We start from the raw sequence: 12,561 nt of genomic DNA, 5'->3' as shown, positions 1-12,561 counted from the left end.
GCCAAAATATTGCTTCCTTATTTTTAATGAATATGCTGTAATGTGGAAAGAAAGGAGATGACACAATAGCGAAACCTACTGAAAATCTAAGATGGGCAGAGCACATTGATAATCAGATCATTTATTTTCTGCAATTCTAAACATAAGTGTGCTTCCTGTCAACGAGTCACAGTGGCAAATAAGGGCCAGGAAGCACAATGGATAGATCTGAGAACAGTATGGTCTTATCTAAGTAACTCATGACTAGGATCGTCGTAGGATCAGGTCACCCAAGATGGCTGTTCTCTTGCTCTCTGTACATCCCCTGCTCGACCTGTCCCTGCCTCACCCACATCCTACTCACCTGACTGACCTTCCCTCTTAATCATAAATCCTAATCAGTAAATGCTTATGTACTTGCCCCCGGGCCCTGCTAGTGATTGTTCTAATCTTTAGATCAGAACTGTCTCCACTATGATAGTTTATCAAAGGGGTAGTGAGGGGAGTGCCCTTCTGCGGATTTCTCTGACAACTGATGAGCCAACCTGACATCAATTCTTCCTCTAACTGGTAATCTCCCTCTTCCCCTGGTAGTGAAAACTGCTGCCATGCCCTGCCCACCATCTGCCACATGGTGGGATGTCTCTCCGGGACCTTAGTTCAGACTTGTAAGATCTCCCTATCCATTAAACCATTGATGTCTCTGTTGCTGACTCTGAGCTCTTTCTTTCATCTCAAGGCTGGGCAAGTACAGGGCTGCAGGCCTGCAGGGCAGCAATCATGCTGGGAGAAGAACAGGACTAAAAATCAAGCGGCCTCTTTTCTAGGGCTGTTTCATTTACACAAAAAACATTATGGGAAATCCCCTTCATTCTTAGAGCCCTCTCACCTCATCCATGAGAGAAATATTGATTCCTCAATTTTTCTTTTTTTTCAGAGACACCACCAGAATCTACTGTCCAGCAAGCATTTTCCATCTCACTAAATAACACAACCATGTCCAATTACCAGACACTACAAGACCCTATGTCATCGGGCCCTTTCTCATCTCCTTGTTGTCTACCCTACCTGCACTCTGCGCTATTCACTTCACTCCAGCCGCAGTGTCCTCATTTCTGTTTCTTAAATATCCCAAGCTTACTCTCATCTCAGAGATTTTGCATTTATTGTTCCTTTTGTTTGGAACATTCTTCCCTAGTTGGAAACATGGCTGCCTTCATCTTCTTATTTTTGTTTTAATTTAAATGTCTACTGTTAGAGAGGCTTTTTTTTTTTAAACCCCATTTCAACCACTTCTTCATGTTCTAAAGTTGTGTGATTATTTATTTTTAAAATCTAGTGTCTCTTTCCACTCAACAAGTGTAAGCTTCATCCGTAAGTGGGTGAAGCGGGTCTAAAGGTACAAATTTCCAGTTAAGAATAAATAAACTATGGTGGTGTAATGTACAGCCTGGTGACTATCATTAGTAATACTGTACTGCATATTTGAAAGTTGCTAAGAGAGTATATCTTAAGAGTTCTCATCACAAGAAAAAAAAATTTGTAACTATGTATGTTGATGGATCTTTTGAAACAGGAGGTAAGGAGGTAGGGCACAACCTTTGAAAGAATGGCATAGCCTGAGGACATGACATAAACTGATTAGAACCAAATGGATCCAAGATGGCAGACAAGTCAACTTTTTCCACTAGACCTTGAGCCTCAGTATCAGCAAGCTCACATCAGCAAGCTAAATGACACACCCACAGGCACCATGACAGTTCCAAGACCTACGATAATGATCAAAAGGTGGGCAGTGGCCCAATTCCTGGAAATCCCCACTCATTAGCCTACGAAATTACCCACTCCTATAAAAACTGACAACCCCATACCCTGGTGCCTTTCTCACCTTCTGAGATGGCCCACACTCTGTCTGTGGAGTGTGTTTCTCTCTAAATAAATCCACTTCTTACCTATCACTTTGTCTCTCACTGAATTCTTTCTGCAATGAGACAGCAAGAACCTGAGCTTCATTAAGTCCTGAAATCAGGTGTGTGATCTCAGCTGGAAGACTGTGGGTTTTGGCCAGGTTCGAGTCCCAGAGGTGTGGGTTCAAGTCCCAATCAGGTTTTTGGCATGGTTTGGGTCCTGGTCACGTGGGTTCAAGTCCCAATCTGGGTTTTGGCCGGGTTCGAGCCCCAGAACATGGGTTCAAGTCCTAATCTGAGGTGCACAGTTTCACTTTCATGATATATACAAATATTGAAGCATTACATCGCACTCCTGAAACTAATATAATGTTGTATGTCAATTATACCTCCATACATTTTTTTTAAAATTTTAAATGTAAGCTCCCTGAGGGCTAGAACTAGCCCTGTCTTGTTTACTATTATATCCTAATGCCAAAGAACACTGCCCAACATACAGTAGGAAATCAATATATATTTTTGATTCACTAAGGAAGCTGAGTAACTTCTAAGATTTTCTTTGGCTCCAATACTTTATAAGTATTTGATATCTATATAAGAAGGACAAATCATGTAAATGACAATGCCTTTCTACACCTAAAGTGGCATTCAGCTCTGAAATTCTATAATTGTGAAAATACTTGCTATTGCTTTTCTGTTTTCTTTTTATTGTCATCATGCTTATTCCATTTTATCATTGTTTTCATAGTAAATCCAATTAATGTTGAGTATAAAGTGTAGGGAAACAAAGAGGGAGCAAGATCACAAGGAGATAAACTGGGGATGAGAAGTGTTTCTGACCAAGGGAAGGAGTTGAGGAAAGAAAACAGAATTAAAGGCTACGTCAAGATGGCAGCCACTGGTGAAAGAACTTAAGTTTTCTTTCATGTTATGTTTCAAGAGAGGTGATACTATTCTCTTGAGCCTATCATTTATATGCTATGGAGGAACAGAGGTAACCAGGTATTTACTGATGACTGGTGGCTTTCACAAGGTGGAAACTATAGGAAAACAAAAAGGCAGGGGCAGAATTGATTATTTGACTGAAAAAGAGCTGAGAGTCACATTCTACCTCTTTCCTAGTCACATCACAAAGTGTAGAGTCCTGGAGAACACACAAAGCCTAAACTCTGGAGCTAATGCATCCAAAATTTTATGTGCTGTACAAGACAAAGAAATAAAATGCTAGTACTATGGTTCAGTACGAGCCCATGTTTACCCTGAATCATCACTATCCATATACAAACTGCAGAATTAAAGTTGGTGTTTGTATTGTGGGGAGACAAAATTTGTGACTCCAAAATGTCTACTTGGCATATGCATTATTTTGAGCTGAAAACAATACAGGTTCAAAAGATTCAGGAAGAAACTTTGACCTTCCCACCAACTGCTGAATGAATGTAGATACAGGACCTGTTCCAGGAAGGGAATCATCATCATAGATAACAAAGTATGAACTGGGTGTATACACAGAGAGGAACCTAGCAAAGTCTGTTTTTTAATATTCCTCTTTTTGTCTCATTGTCTCTGTATGGGCCAAAAACATTTGTTTACAAACATTTGCTTTTCCATCTCCATGCCAATTGCTTTCCTCTCCTTTGAAAACGAGCAGGACCCTGACGGGCTCCTGGGCACGGAAGCCTCTCTGTGTCCCTCATTTCAAGTAAGAAAGGAGTTAGTATGCTACCTTGTTAAAGAAATCTTACAGAGAATGCAAGTCACAAGGCTACAGCCAGATCCACAGACAGATCACCAAACACTAATCATGGAGGACTGTCCTGAGAAAAGAAAAAAAATAACAGTTTGCTGAGGAGTGAAAAGAAATATGGGTCATATTTTATCCTTTAGACTTAAGATTCTATTTTAAGCTTGGGAGCTTTCATGTTCCCAGTGTCAAAATGTTCTGTGCTTTGTATAGAAACAGCTCTGTCATCCAGAAGCTTACTCATTGGATGTCCCAAAACAATTATAAAATTGAATGTTTGTATGTTTCTTTAATAAGAACTAACAGTTACTGGGAACCTAGTATACATGGGAATTCTTTTAAATTTCATATACATACTAACACTTTTAATTCTAAAAACATCCCTTATACGTAAGAATGTTATTTTCTCCACATTATGGGTGACGACTTTTAAGCTCAAAAAAGGTGAATTATCTACCCAAGAATTATCTACACAGCTCTGCAAGTCCTGCCACTTAACTCTTAGCTACTGTGCCAGATTTTCTAACTACTTTTATATATACAAATATATGATAATATTTTCCCATAATCCTTGCAATATCCCTATGAAGGAATCAAAGCAGGTTTACCCCCATTTTACAGCTAGGAAAACAAGTATGTATTTTGGAGAATAGTACTGCCACCTCCCCCCCCCCCCCCCCCCCCCGCCCAGGTAGTTACTGGCAGAGGCAGAAATCAAGGGTCCTAACTAAATAGTTTAAAACTTCCTTTTTCCACAACATTAAGCTATAATATCTAGAAATCTGCTTTTCCTATTAAGAAAGTCAGCTAGGTCAATGTCATGGGATTTAGTGAGGAAAAACTAATAAAATGTGATTGTGAAATCCTAAGTTGCTGAACGATGCAATCTGCAGTGCTTTCCCTTGTTGGTATGTATTCTAGAAATAAATAAATCAGCGAGGCAGGGGCTTCCCTGGTGGCGCAGTGGTTAAGAATCCGCCCGCCATTGCAGGGGACACGGGTTCGAGCCCTGGTCTGGGAAGATCCCACATGCCGCGGAGCAACTAAGCCCGTGCTCCGCAACCACTGAGTCAGCGCGCCTAGAGCCCGTGCTCCGCAACAAGAGAAGCCAACCGCAATGAGAAGCCCGCACACTGCAACGAAGAGTTGCCCTCGCTAGCCGCAACTAGAGAAAGCCCGCGCGCAGCAACGAAGACCCAATGCGGCCAAATAAATAAAGTAAATAACTAAATAAATTTATTAAAAAAAAGAATCAGAGAGGCATCCTGTCCTGTGTTTGTTTGTGGAAGGGAGGGAGGCTAAAGCAGTGATCCATTATGCACTGTTTTCCAGAGTAGGACACAGATCAGCCAGCAGCGCCACAGCCAGATTTTAAATATTCATGAGGTTGTGGGTGGCTGCCCAGAATAGGTTGCACTCCAGGGAAAGGCAGCCCACACCTTCTTGTCACAAGGTACACTATGACTGCACAGAGTCACAGAGACTACAACACCCTCCCAAGGGGGAAACCCTGGCCTCCTTAACACAGTCTTTGGTAGTTTCTGCTCAGAAATCGCAGCAAAGCCTGGGAGAGATAGTCTGATGGAATCTGCAAAGGAATTTCTTTTTCATGGAGCTGGGGAGATGATGGAATTAGTGTTTTACACTGGGCTTTTTGCCTATGATTCTCATCTGCTTTGCCTGTAAGTCTAATGCAGCTGTTTCAGAACAGCTTCAGTAGTAAGGCCAATGTTCATGATAGTTTATCAAACATTGCTCCAGATAGTACTTTTTGTGATTATTGTGATTATTTTGTTATTTTTCCTAAAGGAAATTGCATTTCTAAAAGAATGCATTTGGGTCCAAATAACGATAACTCCAAGAAAAAAAATCCTTATGAGTATTTTATAAGAACTCAGAGAATTCCAGTTTGCTCAAGCAAGGTGGATTATTCTTAAAGAAACACTTATATTCGAAGACCATGCAAATAAGGAAGATCATAAAAGGTTCCTATAATATACTAACTTCCCAAAGACAGATTAGATATCTTAAGTATGTTTTCAAATTTATTGATTGCAACACACAGTAGTAAAAAATACATTTAAATCTGAACAACAAAGAGAAGGGTGGGTTTGGGTCTCCCTTTGGCAAGAAGAAGAAAAGTTAGAGAGGAGAAAGAAACTTTTTTTTTTTTTTTTCACAGAACAATACTATCATTATTATGCATAATGCACCCAATGGTTTCTATCCTATTTTATTCCATTTTATTCTCTTTAATTCTACTTTTTCAAAGTATTGGTCATAATCCCTTAAATTGATTGCATGGTCCACCACTCAGTCTCAATCTGCAATTTCAAAGAGTTGTAAAGAATTCAACTGAAATAACTAAAAAGCTGAATACATGTTAAAGATATGTACACATTTCTGTATAGGATACATATTCCTGGAAAAGAAGCAAGTATCAAAGTTTGCTTCTACCCAGAGTACATCAGTATAGCCCTAGAAGATTGAGGTTTTATTCATACAACTTTTCAGAGTATAGGCATCAGGGAATAAAGCCAAGTGCCAGAAACAAGTGGCAATAGACGTTTATAAAAAAACAAAACAAACAAACAAAAAAGAACTTCAGATATTGGCTTTTTTTTCAGACATAGACTACAGTATAAATATAAAACATATGATTAAAGACATGAAAAAAAGGTTAAAGACATGAGCAGGTAAAAGAACACTTGAAAATAATCATTCCAAATTTCTAGAAGTTAAATATATAATAAATATAATTTCAAAATTTACTGGGCAAATTAACTAGAATATTAAACACAGCTGAAGACAGAATTAGTGAACTAAAAGATAGATCCAAAGAAAGGATTCAGAATACAGCCAGAGAGTAAAAATATAAGATGGAAAATATGAGAGATTAAGAGACATGGATGTTAAAGTGTAGAGATCTAATACATATAATCAGAGTTTCATTTCAGAAGATGAATGAGGGAATGGAGAAGAGGCAATATTTGAAGAATTAATGGCTGATAATTTCCTGCTGATGTAAAAAAAAAAAAAATCCTGTCATCAAGTCTTCAAATATTGAGTCCACAGATTCAAGAGCCCCAAGAAATATATATATATAATAAAATCTATCCCTAGACACAGCAAAGTAAAATCTAAAAAAGAGAAGACAAATGGAGTGATTAAAAAAGGGGTTATATCTAAAATAAATGACTATAACAAACAATAGTTATACTATTTAATTTTGAGGAAGAGCAGGCTAGAACAAAAATTCTGAGTAACAGTAGAATGTGAGTTGGAAGAGGGTGATTAGACTTAAAGCGTCCTTAGACAATTAATGTGTTTAGGGACATTGGTGTTAGATTTTTGTTAGGTTTTGTAGACACATGCAAAGGTAATGAGGTAATCTCTAAAATAATAGGTAGTGAGTACTTAACTTCTAAAAATAGGCAAGAATTCAAACGTTTCAAGGAAGACATGAAAGAAGGTAGAAAAAGGCAATCAAAAGCAAGACATATGATATTATGACATGGAAATTTGATGTAAATGAATCCAGATATATGAGAATCAAATGTGAACAGGCTTTTGATGGATTAAATATTGTTACAAATTCTTTATTACTCTCTCTTTGAAAGGTGGCTTTATTTTCCCTCCCATTGAATCTGGGATGGCTCTAAGGCTGCTTAAACAATAGAGGCAGCAGAAGATATATTTTGCAAATTCCAAGCTTAGCTTTTCAGAGAACTATCAGCTCTCATTTCCTCCTCCCTGAAACACTCATAATTGGAATGCTTCTGTGCAAATCCCAGTTGCTGGTGTGAACAGCCCAAGCAGCAGGAAGAGGTCCAGTGTAGACTGTGGTCCGAGATAAATCTTAAATAAGTCCTACCTGACAATCACATGAATGAGCCTTCTTGGATGTTCTAGCCCAGGGGAGCCCCCCAGGTGATTTTGTACAATCAATGTCATGTGGAGCAGAAGAGCTGCCTAGGTGAGCCCAGTAAACACACAGAATGATAGAAGATGATAAAATGTGGCAGAGCAAGATTTCAAACCCAGGACATGTGATTGTAGATCCCAAGCTCTTAACCTCTGTGCATGCTGCGTCTCATCATTTAGTGAGCACTTAATATATGCCAGGCTCTGTTCTAAGGTCTTTACACTCTTAATGAGAACACCTTACTACTTTCTCTGTTAGAAAACGAGATAAAATTTTTAAAGAGAAATATACACTACGTCAATGCTAATCAAAAGCAAGCTAGAGTAGCCTGGATAACAACATAGGCTGTAAAGGAAAAAGCATTGCCAGAGGCCAAGGAGAACATTATGGAATGACAAAAGTTTCAATAGATCAGGAAAGTGTGATAATTTTAAATTCATAATCACCTAATAACACAGACTCAAATAATTTATACCCGATACCGATAAATTAAAAAACCCAGCAACATAGAGCGAGATTTTTAACATAGCTATTTCAATAGTGTATACATCAAGCAGAAAAAATTTCAGTAAAGCAACAGAAGATTCAAAAGTACAATAAAAAATTAAACTTTATATAATTTACATATAGAGAATATTGCACCAAACAAACTGGAAATTAGGCACTCTTTTCAAGCTTATACTGAACATAATAAAGATTGGTCATGTGTTAGGTAAGAAATTTCAAAAACTTGGTAGATTTTAGATAATATTTTCTGACCACAATGCAATTAAGACAGAAATCAATAGCACAAACACAACTAGGAAAAACCCCATATATTTGGCCACTCCTGTTCATGAACAGGGAAGCAAAAACCTAAAAAAACCCACAAAAAACAAGCAAGCTGAATCCAACAATGTACAAAACATTAATACATTAAGACCAAACTGGATTTAACACAATAATGCAAAATTGGTTTCATGTACTATCTCATTCTACTGGGTTAATGTAACCATTATATACTCCTATTAATTAACTCCTATTTCTCCTGGCAGAAATTACTTAAATTCTTGAATCATCTGTCTTGTCACCTATAAAATGGTGAATTAGCTCTATTATATCTCTATCTCAAATGATAAAGGGGATCAAATGAAAATAAGTTCAATGATTGTAAATGTGGTTTGTAAACTGAAAACATTGTAATAATAAGATGAATTATTTTATTATGCACAAAACGATTTTTCATAGATGTAAATATATAGTTGTAAATCATTGATATTTTCTACTGTTTATGACTATATTGTATAGATATACTGTAGTGCTATCTATTTTAATGATAATGAACATTTGGGTTATATCAAGTATTTTATTTAACTGCTTCACACAATGTTACTATGAGCATTACTGTCCCCATCTCTAAGTGTACATGGGAAAAACTTTACCTAGTTTTTACTCCTAGGAGTGAAATAATTGTGTTAAAAGTTTGTACATTTTAGATATACTAAGAAATTCCCAACTAAGGAGTGTGTGTCTACATTCCCATCTGCAGTGTGTGAGGCTTCCTGTTGTATTACATTCTCAAAATTCAAGATACAACCCAACTTCTCAGTTTTTGTTACTGTGATTGATTTAAAATGGTTTCCTGAGGTTTTACATTGCATTTCCCTGGTTACCAGTAAGATTAAGTGTATTTCCTTTTTATTGATATTTAGTGTGCATTTATTTTCTCTTCTGTGAAGTGCCTCTTCATGTCTTAAGCCCGTTTTGTTTTTAATCATTTCTTACTAAAATTGATAGGTACAAAACAATATTAAACAATATACCTGAGATATAAAGAATGACAATACAATGAACAGCCTTCCAATTTAAAGAAAAGTAAATTGCCTTTGAATTTCCTGTGTATCCTTCCTGATCCCATTACCCTTTCTCATCCATGAATGTAATGGCAAAACTAAATCGTGCACTTATTAGGTTGTTTTTAGTTTATCACTTTCCTGTAGTATTTTTACGTTGTTTTACTGCATATATGTATATGGGTGTTATAAAAGTTTCTTCTCACCCTCATATTCAATAACACTTTTTCTGTTAGCATTATTTGGACTAGTCAGCAATACTCAGGAGAGTGATTCAACAGCATTAAATAAAAAGCTGCAGCTACTCACCTTCAGCAGATTACATAGAACTGCTTTTGAGAGCAGCTGCTTAATTGCAAATTGGCACCTGCAATTCAAAGTACCAGCAACTTTGACTTTCAATTTTGGGGTTATGTTTGAACTGACTAAGTGTTTTAATCTCACTCTCCCCTTTATTTAATATGATGTTAATCCTCAAGTCTATCTTCTGATTAGTATCCACTCAGTATATCTCAGGTTCATCTGAACAATCAACATTGAGGTGGGTGTGTATTCTGTCTTATGTTTTTTATACTATGGCTGCATATATATTTCACATAAACAATTTATAATATTAGTTTATTAATTTCTATAATTTAAGTTTCATAAAATATTTATGGGGCTATTACTTTCTCATCCTTTGTTTTCCTATGATCATTCTGTGACTGTACATTCACTATTCTGTGATAACTCTGGTTAGACTGAGAAAATATTTTAAAAGTCTTCTAGTCACTTTTATTCACAAAGCAGTCTCAATCAAGGAATTTAAACTCTTAGGAATTCTAGTTCCACTGTGGCAGAGTGAGCACCTTAGAGCCCATCCCTCTTGCCAAATACAGCTAAAAACTCTGGAAAAAAATATAAAATTAATAATTTAGAATGTGGAAGAATAAACAAAAACAGGCTGACTATAGAGTAAGGACGAAATTTGAAGATGTGACCCTCATCAGGAGGAGTTTCTTGTGTAGTTTAATTTTGTTTTTCCTCTCATGGCTTTGCCCCAGATTTAAGTCCTAGTCATAGAGCTCTTTAGTGGCACTGAAGCAAAATTCAGATAGAAACTTGACAACTTACTGACCAGGGGAACGAGGGAAAGGAGTGCTTGTGGGCCAGAGAGTGAGGGGAGACCCTCAGAGGAATAGATCTAGAAAATGGGAGACCCTAATCTTGGGCAGAAACCAAGTTCTCAGTTTAACCGCTGGACCACATGTGCATGGGGCATTCACAATCCAGTGAAACAAAAGCTTAAAAACTGAACTGAGAGTTGTGCAACAGAAGGCCAGGGAGAAATTATGACCTTTAAATAACTGGCTAAAATAAAAACAGAAACATTCTCCAGAAGATTATATCTATTACATATTCACAATGTCCAAGATTAACTCAAAAGTATTCAACAAAGAACCAGGAAAATGTGATCCATTCTCAAGACAAAAGACAATCAACAAATGCCAACTGAGAAATGACCTAGAGGTTGGAACTATCAAAGGCTTTAGAACAGCTTTTATAACTGTGCTCCAAGAGGTAAAGGAAAATATACTTGAAACAAATGACAAGAGAGAAAGTATTAGCAGAGAAATAGAAAATAAATAAAAGCATCAAATGGAAGATATAATATCTGAAATAAAAAAAGGATTATCTCACTAGCAGAATATAGATGAGAGAGAAAGAAAGTCATTGAACTTAAAAATAAATAAATAGGGACTTCCCTGGTGGTCCCGTGGGTAAGAATCCATGCTCCCAATGCAGGGGGCCCTGGTTCCATCCCTGGTCAGGGAACTAGAACACACATGCATGCCACAACTAAGAGTTCGCATGCTACAACTAAGTGCACATGCTGCAACCAAGAAACTTGCATGCCACAGCAAAGATCCTGCATGCTGCAACTAAGACCTGGCACAGCCAAAATAAATAAATAAAATAAATAATAAATAAGTAAATAAATATTTTTTAAAATAAACAAATAAATAAAATTACCAATAATTTTCCTTCCACCAGAGGACCCTAATATTTTGTATAGTGTAGGTCTGCTGGTGATGAGTCTTTTCAAATTTATTTTTTCCCATTTATTTATTTTAACATCTTTATTGGAGTATAATTGCTTTACAATGGTGTGTTAGTTTCTGCTTTATAACAAATTGAATCAGCTATACATATACATATATCTCCATATCTCCTCCCTCTTGTGTCTTCCTCCCATCCTCCCGATCACACTCCTCTAGGTGGTCACAAAGCACCAAGCTGATCTCTCTGTGTTATGTGGCTGCTTCCCACTAGCTATCTATTTTGCATTTGGTAATGTATATATGTCCATGCCACTCCCTCACTTTGTCTCAGTTTATGATTCCTGCTCCCCGTGTTCTCAATTCCATTCTCTCCATCTGCGTCTTTATTCCTGTCCTGCCCCTAGGTTCTTCAGAACCTTTTTCTTTTTACTTTTTTTAGATTCCATATATACGTGTTAGCATACAGTATTTGTTTTTCTCTTTCTGACTTACTTCACTCTGTATGACAGTCTCTAGGTCCATCCACCTCACTACAAATAACTCAGTTTCGTTTCTTTATATGGCTGAGTGATATTCCATTGTATATATGTGCCACATCTTCTTTATCCATTCATCTGTCGATGGACACTTACGTTGCTTCCATGTCCTAGCTATTGTAAATAGAGCTGCAATGAACATTGTGGTACATGACACTTTTTGAATTATGGTTTTCTCAGGGTATATGCCCAGTAGTAGGATGGCTGGGTCATATGGTAGTTCTATTTTGAGGTTTTTAAGGAACCGCCATACTGTTCTCCATAGTGGCTGTATCAATTTACATTCCCACCAACAGTGAAAGAGCATTCCCTTTTCTCCACACCCTCTCCAGCATTTACTGTTTGTAGATTTTTTGATGATGACCATTCTGACTGGTGTGAGGTGATACCTCATTGTAGTTGTGATTTACACTTCTCTAATGATTAGTAATGTTGAGCATCCTTTCATGTGTTTGTTAGCAATCTGTATATCTTCTTTGGAGAAATGTCTATTTAGGTTTTCTGCTCATTTTTAGATTGGGTTGTTTGATTTTTTGATATTGAGCTACATGAGCTGCTTGTAAATTTTGGAGATTAATCCTGTGTCAGTTGCTTCA

Source organism: Eschrichtius robustus, chromosome 6, assembly GCF_028021215.1.
Source record: "Eschrichtius robustus isolate mEscRob2 chromosome 6, mEscRob2.pri, whole genome shotgun sequence".
Taxonomy (NCBI): Eukaryota; Metazoa; Chordata; class Mammalia; order Artiodactyla; family Eschrichtiidae; genus Eschrichtius; species Eschrichtius robustus.
Note: the sequence above shows the minus strand (reverse complement) of the source record.